This window comes from Prionailurus viverrinus, chromosome D2, assembly GCF_022837055.1.
Source record: "Prionailurus viverrinus isolate Anna chromosome D2, UM_Priviv_1.0, whole genome shotgun sequence".
In the NCBI taxonomy this organism is placed as follows: domain Eukaryota; kingdom Metazoa; phylum Chordata; class Mammalia; order Carnivora; family Felidae; genus Prionailurus; species Prionailurus viverrinus.
This window is the reverse complement of record NC_062571.1, coordinates 26,121,623-26,130,024: the sequence shown is the minus strand read 5'-3', so window position 1 is coordinate 26,130,024 and position 8,402 is coordinate 26,121,623. Positions and strand designations below refer to the sequence as shown.

The following is an 8,402-nucleotide window of genomic DNA, read 5'->3' as shown; positions in this document are numbered from 1 at the left end:
TTCTTCTCACCCTTGTCTAAAGAACCAATGTTACCCCTCTTTGGGATGCCTAACAGTGAGAATTTCTGTTCTTTTGGGTCCAGCCCTAACTCCACCAAAGGGTATGAGGACAAGGGTGATGGCAGCCAATGGCAGTTAAGACCCCTATGAGACAATCACACAATAGCCTCATTGCAATTCTTTGCCGAAGATGGGGTTATTTGGTCTTAAATGGCATCCTCTATGGGACACTTGTATCCCAGGCTTGGAAGCAATATGCCAACTCAGGCCAGACACTTTCCAGCCTGTCACCACCAAGGTTTCAAAAAAAAACACAGAGTCCAAACTGACCCTGGCCACCAGGTTTCACTGCATGTCCTTAGCAGGAGAAACCACACAGTGATGGACAGTTCCGGGACAGGCTCAACACGGAGACTCCAGAGCCAGTCCCCCTGGGTCCAGATTCTGGCATCCACCTTCCCAGCTCTATATGACTTTAGAAAAATTACTTCACCTGTCTGTGGCTATCAGTACACTCAGCTGCTGAGTGGAGAAAAGAATGTGACTCACAGGGTAGCTCTGAAGATTGAAATCCTTTCATACACCTCTTTCTAGAACCATGCCCAATGCATAGAAAGCAATCTATGAATGTTAGTTATTATTATCACCCAAAGGCAGCAAATTAAAAAAATATATAAAATAAATTTTAAAAAAAGAGCTAAAACTAAGCATGGGAAATTCAGGGCAGGGAAAAAACCCACAGAATGATATTGACTGAAATAATTTCCTGCCTTACAGTCACATAACCCTTTTGCATTAGCCAAGGTTAGAAGCAGGGCAGGCTGAAGACAGTTCTGCGGGAGGCCAGTGCCCACAGAAGTTGTGAAAATTGGCTCCGGCCCTGAGGAACTTAGCCTGCCACATTTCAAGCGCTGAGGTTCATTGTCATTTTTTTTCTTTAAGTTAAACTTTTAAATTGGTCCATGTCACGTTAACCTAAGTCAAAACCTCTACTTTAAAGTTCAGAATTCAATTAGCAGGAACAAGTAATTACTTCTACCTCACTGGCAGGCAATATTCTTTAGGGAGAGGAAGTTCATACTTCACCTCTGGCAACAGTTCCAAGATCTGTTGCCGCCGACATGACTCCCACACAACCGGCCAGATGGCCAGACCGAGCCCGGCCTGGACCCTAGCTGCTGCCACCTAAACACATCTCATTGGGGAACAAAAACCTAGATCTGTTATCCCAAGCTCTGGGAAGAGCCCCCCTTAAAATGCTGGCTGGCAAAACGCGCAGAATGTCTTGCTAGCAACCTCGTTGAAACCCTCAGAGACAGTCGCTCATTAAACGTTCCTATTGATAAGTCCACGTGTGTGTGTGCACGTGTGTACAGATGGTTGTGTTTGACAGCCGAGCCCTGGGACCGTGCAGTGTGTTGCAAGTGCAGCAGACCTGGAGTCAGGGGTCCTGAGTGTGAGTCCTGACTCTGCCATTCACTAACAGTGTAACGTGAAGTGATTCACGTCATTTATGGGAGGCTTGACTTCCTCCATGTGCAAGCGGTGCTCCCTCCTGGGTGTGCTCCCTCCCGGGTGTGCTCAGTGATTAAATGAGATCTTGCGTGCGAGAAGACACGGAGAAGCATAAGGCGTGTATTCTAGTATTTTGTAGGGTCAGTCCCAAACAGATCTCTACAAGAGTAACTTTTTAAACTCCACCCACTCCCTGACTCTGACATAGGCACCATACCGCATGCTTTTTCATAACAAGTCATGCTTTTCATCTCCACAGGCCCAGCGTCTAGCACAGTAATTGAGACATGGTGAGAGTCGAACACAAGTTTACTGAATGAATGAAATGGCAAACAATTGTTCAGAAACAAGTCACCGGGGCAGATGCCCGACAATTACGTCCCTTTTCCCAAATCTTGATTTGGCATCAACGAAGGCCTCAGCCTGAAAAGTATTGACAGGATGTGGGTAAGTGGAGCCTGTTGTTTTTAAAGAGGCGAGGCACAGAAATGTACAAAATGGAGCAAAGGTTTTGTATTTAAGTCATGTTTTAACATAGCAGAGTACCTGAAAGCAATGGGGACAATAAAAAAAAAAAAAAAAGAATTTCTTGATTGTATTTAATGTCAATTTTAAATATTATGGGGACTCACAACCCAAGGCAAACTAACTCCCTTAAAGGATAGAAACTGAGACTCAGAGAGGTCAAGTGCTCATCTAACATCTCCCAACCAGATGTCTACACTGATGTTAGCTCTACCAGACATCAGGACCTTGGACTCTGTGTCAGTGCTCTGGATCTTAGGGGTGCACTAGGGTGACCTCAAATTCAGGCTGCCACACAGCAGCAGCAAACTATCCTGACTTTCCCCCACTCAGAGCAGCTAGAGACTCCTGGCAGCAGAAAGGTTCAAATGCCCTCGGCCTTAGGCTACCAAGAAGGGAGTCGGGCAGCAACGGAGGAGCCCCAGCCCCCGGGGCAGAGGCAGTGTGGGATTTGTCTATAGTCCTAAGCCCAGACAATCCTAGGTATGTGGCAGTCGCATGGTCACAGAGCATACCCCTGGCCATCCCACCCCTGATATTCATTGCCTTGGCTTCTGTTCCAGCTCCCAGAAACTTGGTCCTGACCAGTCTCATGTCCCCAAGAGATCAGGTGAGCTGTTCTCGGAGCACACACAGCACCAGGGATGTCGTGGTTCTCTGTGGGCCCCACACCAGGTCCCTGGCCGTCACAGGAGCCAGATGAGTCTGGGCATCCTACTATGAGGACTGGAATCCAAGTGTCTTGCCTCTTCGTAGGGACTTTCTGGCAGCTCAGTGCAGGGCTTCTCAAGCGCGGCAGCACAACACCCAATCGCACAACAATCACACGTCTGATACAGGAGTCCTAGAGCAAAGGCTCTGACTGAATCTGCTTAGGGTGCAGCCAGGGGATCAGAAGTCTCAAAATCTCCCCCCAGGGTTATTCTAATAAGCATCCAGGGACACAAACTACCGAATTCAATGGGCTCCACACACTCACCTCTAGCACTTGTTTAAACCGTAGATTCCTCAGGCACTAGAGAGTACAGTTCCGTCAGCTAAGGCTGGGGCTGGGAAACACATGTATTTTTGACTAGCACAAGCCCCTGAGGCAGGCACGGGGTACATACACACTAGTGAAAGTCTTGATTAAACCAAGGGGCAGAGATGGAACTATTGGTAATACCATCTTTACCAAGAAAAGGAAAATCTAGGTCAGTCCATCAGCTGAAGAGCACCTAACTGTCTGCAGAACATTTCATTTGTGCAAGGGCCCACAGGCTGTGGACCTGTTTCCTGAATTAAATATTTGTTACTTTTGTTTAAAAGCTAAATTTCTGGAGTAGCTCTGCATATGACGACAGCAAGTCCGTACTTAAACACCGTTAAAGCTCTAATCCAGTCTTGTGCCGAAATGTCCGTCCTGGCACCGTTGCTTCCGGATTCCCAAGGAGAGGGAGTCCCTTTACAGCACAGTCATTGTCAGATCCAGATCGCTCGGGGCACCTGCTGCAGGAAGCAGATAGGCCTCAGTTCCTCCTCTTGCAAAGCGGTGCTATAGTCAAGGGGAAAATCTCAATTTCAAAGTAATCGGGGAGGAAATCCTCTTGGTGCAGAATACGTGCAAGAGAGATCATTGGGGGGAAATGAAGAAGAAGAAGAAAGAAGAAGAAAAAGAAAAAGAAGAAGAAGCAGCTGCCGAATGTCCCTGGCTAACAAGGGGCATCATTTGGTGTAAAGCAATTGGCTAAATCTGTCTCTATATTTCCTAGTAATATGATAAATGTAAGGAGAAGCGAATTTGTCCTGGTATTCCACAATGTGATAAATGACAGGAAACGTAATTGTGCAATGCCAATAGCACCAGAAAATTGCAAATCTCCAAATGAAATGTTCCTTTCAATCACATAATCAAGTGACTGACAGGGCATTCGAGATATTACCTAAATTATAGCTAATTTCCTGTAGCAGCTTTCTGCACCTTGCTCTGCCGCACTGGGAAAAAGGTAGGCAGAAACAAAAGTCATTAATTGCATAAAAAGGAGCTGCAACAGCCTGGTTCCTTCCCTGATGCTTCCTGACAGCATTAATTCAGCACACCGCACACCTCTGGTCATGGACGTTGCGTGGCCCTCCCCAAGCAGAAACGGAAAACCGGGCGGGGGCTCCTGATCACCATGGAGACCGAGGTCGGATTTGGGGATGTTTGTTACCTTGAGAGAAAGAGACAGTGGTGTAACTAGAAATTCTGGGCTCCTGATCAAAACTGTCAGAAACAGACCCACTATTCCTTGTTCCTTTTAAAATACAGAAATCTCGGGGGGCCAGGGTGGCTCAGTCGCTTAAGTGTCCGACTTCCTTCAGCTCAGATCATGATCTCCGGGTTCGTGAGTTCAAGCCCCTGACAGCTCAGAGCCAGGAACCGCTTTGGATTCTGTGTCTCCTTCTCTCTCTGCCCCTTCCCTACTCGAGCGCTCTCTCTCTCTCTCTCTCTCTCTCTTTCAAAAATAAACACTTAAAAAATGATAAAATAAAATACAGAAATCTCCTATGAGGTAGAGGAGCTCTCAAGCGATACCTAAACCTATGGGTAAAAATTTTTATATTAGGAAATGCATCACAAAATCCTTTTGTGCTTTGACCGAAGGAAGCAAAACCCAACTTGGGTTGGCTGAGGCATAAAATGGGAGTTTATTTTAAGGATACAGAAATGTTTCAGACTCCCCAATGGCAAAGAAGCAGCGGGGTCTCTGGCACCCAGAGAGAAATTGTGCATCATTTTGACTCTCTTTTTACACATCTGTTTCTTTCCTATTTCTTAGAAAACCAACACTTTCTGCTCCCCGGTTATTATCTGGCTGGAAGAACATGGCTGCTCTCATATCTTGGGTTTTTAAGTTAGTCTCTCAGACAATGGAGACTGATGCCCTCGTGCCCATCTCCAAATTCCCAGGGCAGAGATTCAGAGTGGCCCAAGTTAGGTCAAGTGCTCACTGCTAATCCGGCCCCTTATTTTCTTTTTTTTTTTTTTTTTTTTTTTAATTTTTTTTTCAACGTTTTTATTTATTTTTGGGACAGAGAGAGGCAGAGCATGAACGGGGGAGGGGCAGAGAGAGAGGGAGACACAGAATCGGAAACAGGATCCAGGCTCTGAGCCATCAGCCCAGAGCCCGACGCGGGGCTCGAACCCAGGGACCGCGAGATCGTGACCTGGCTGAAGTCGGACGCTGAACCGACTGCGCCACCCAGGCGCCCCCCGGCTCCTTATTTTCAAGAAGGTTTCGGGTTGCATCATATAAACATGACAGACAGAGACCCATTCCCGTGAGTGGAGAGCTGGGGCTGGCAGCTGAGGGGGTCAGTTTAAGCTGGGAAAACACTGTCATAAGGCAACTGCTACACAATTATCATGTCATCTGAGTCTCACAACAACCCTCTGAGGTTGGTAGGAAACTCAACTGTTAATTATGCTTATTTAATAGATAAGGAAATTGAGGTTCAAAGAGGGAGCTGGTAAATATTAGAGCCCTAGCTTGAATCTAGGTCTGCTGCCTCCAAATGTTGTGTGGAAAGAAAACAAACACAGGCAACTTTCTGTCCTATTTTGCCTGTATATTTTATTTTGTTTATTGCACTTTTCCTGAGCTATTCCTGAGCACTATTCCAGAGCATATCCCAGTTCCTTCCTTCAACCAATTCTTATTACATACATGCTCTATGCAAGGTATTATGCTAAGCCTTATGGGGAATATGGGGCCTGTCCTCAAGATGCTTAGAATCTATCACATCAGACATTTAACAAACTTATCTGCCACGACTCCAGGCACTAGGGCTACCACATATCACAACTCCAGTGGGCACCACTCACATTTGAGTCTGGAGAATGGCGCCCGTTAGAGTAGTGCCGTGAATGGTATGAAGTCCACCAATGGCCACAGCTAAACACACTTGTTCTTTCCACATGCCTTTTAGCAGCCGGTTAATTTCCTACAACCTAGAGTCCAGCTGATTTGTAATGTTAGCATTTTCCAGATCCTGGAAGGTCTCTAATATTAAGAATCCCTGCATTAATTTGCTCAGGCTACCGTAACAAAATACCACAGACCGGGTAGCTTATAAACAACAGAAATTTATTTCTCAAAGCTCTGGAGGCTGGGAAGTCCAAGATCAAGGCACCAGCATGATCACGTTCTGGTGAGAGCCTTCTTCCTGGTTCCCAAGGAGGAACCTTCTTGCTGTGTCCTCACATGGTGAGAAGAGCTAGGGATCTCTCTTTTGTAAGTCACTAATCCCATTCAGGAGGGTTTCACCCTCAGGACCTAATCACCTCCCAAAGGCCCTACCTCCTAATACTGTTGCCTTTGGTGGGGTTTAGGATTTTAACGTATGAATTTGGGGAGCACAAACATTAAGACCACAGCAATCCCTTACTGAAGTAACTGAAGTAGCTGGATTTCTGGGGCAGGGGTGGGGGGTTGGGGGTGGAAAGGAGGGTGCAGGGAGTGACTTGAACTAAATAGGTGCGAGTCTCAGCTGTGATGTCTATATTGAGTTCTGGGCAATTCAGAGCCCTGGGGACACCTCCAGTCTTCCAGAAAGTGCCTGGACAGTAACTCCTCCTCTGGAGAGAAACCGGCCTGGGTTGATTGGGACAACCATCTAGGGTTGTGAAAAGGGTGAAAAATAAGAATTGTCAGAGGATTACATGCAGGTCTAGGGACTAAAGGAAGCAGAGGCAGAGCCAGAGGGAGGGAACAGAGTCACAAAAGACAAATGCTCCACAGGGCTGAAAGGTGGGGCCCACACTCTGGGCTGGTAGGGAAAGGAAACAGACGAGGGCACTTCAACTTTTCCTTCTTCTCCTGGTGACTCATGGTCTGACCACTGATGTTTCAGTCTAGCATAAGCAGACGGATCCTTGTGTTGGCACATCTTTCTCCAAAGCCTTTTTCTCATTGTCTTAATAACCATCATCTCAATAAGTTACCTTAGGGAAAATTGTCAAAAAAGCACTGCCTGTGGGTAAGAAGCTCTAGAGAGCATTTGTCCCAGAAATTCCTCCACCCTGTGATAATCCAAACAGACACTAATCAAGTCTAACAAATCATTTCCAAGGTCACAAGGGATTAGCTGTTTTTTTTTTCTACTACATGTTGAAAATCAGACTACAATATGTACCACCCGTTCTACCAGGATCACACTAAAGTACCAAGGCATGAAAGGGTCCCTTTAACATTACACTTGAATTTGAAATCAAACATGCCTGCAGACACTCAAGGAGGACCTGTCTTCATTAAGCAATGCACAGCAGCAGATCTCTCATTTTATAGTTTTCCCATGAAAAACAGAAAACTGCAGGCACTTAACTCAGGCCCCAAAGTGCACAGCTAAGGAACACCTGGCAACATGAATAAATTGCAAAATGTATCTGTTTTCCTTAAAAAATTTTTTTTCATTAGATAGTGCACTTCCAAATGTGCTGCTGATAGCGACTGCCTTGCTAAAGACCAACAGAGCTCATTACCAGGCAATGCAAGAGCCCAAGGGAAGTGAATGAATTGGTTTTTCAAACCATTGACAGACTCCAGAAAGTCTGCAATGTTTGCTATTTTAAAATTAAACATCTGGTTGAAAGATCTGTTATTTTATGATTTTTTATAACAATTCAGAAGTCACGTTTAATTTCGTTCTTTCTCCGTCAGAGATTCAAGCAACTTCACTTGTGATCACAATAGTTCCATAAGCCTTGGGCTCAGAAAAAAGAAAAAAAGAAAAAAAAAGTCCCCTTAGAATATCCATGGTCAGTTCAGCCCTTACCTTCCTCCTAGGAAGCAAAACAAACCAGCTATATGGTTTGCCTTCCAATAGTCTGTGGCAGTTGAGCGTGACTGTGAGTTTATAGTGCCTCCAAAGATTAAAAACAATCCCACTTAAAATGTTCAAATCAAATTCACAAGCAACCTAATGAGCTGTGAATGTAAATGTAAATGCTTTCCTAAGCGAGCACCCATAAAAGAATTATGTGCCCTAAGTAATTATGTGCAGATGCCGACTCTCAGGAGTTCAGTTTGGGACGTTCCTCAACCATGGGGGGTCCTATGTTTATCCCTTAGTGTGAGCGCCAATATTAAGAAAAGGCACATCTCTTCCAGAGGAGAATGTGAGCTGCAACTTGTTCAATGTGTGAACCCCTTCACATTCCTGGTTCCCAGCAGGGTCCCTGCCTTTACCATTCCATGCGGGACTCTTCCATGGAGAAAGTAGTTCATTTGGGCGGGCAAAGTTGAACCTCGGAGCATGGCTCCCACAGAGTTGGACAGAGCTGGAAACAGAGAACACCTATGTTTCAGGGTCACGTGATAATGATGGGAAATAGTATCCAC

General features: G+C 45.7%; 1 long non-coding RNA gene across 1 annotated transcript in view; it reads right to left on the bottom strand.

The window, feature by feature from the left end:
- Window positions 1-8,258: 8,258 nt before the first annotated feature.
- Window positions 8,259-8,402, bottom strand: part of LOC125148359 (uncharacterized) — a 49,716-nt gene continuing 49,572 nt past the window's right edge. The window contains exon 3 of the long non-coding RNA XR_007145510.1: window positions 8,259-8,341. This is a non-coding gene — a long non-coding RNA (uncharacterized LOC125148359). The remainder of the gene's footprint in view (window positions 8,342-8,402) is intronic.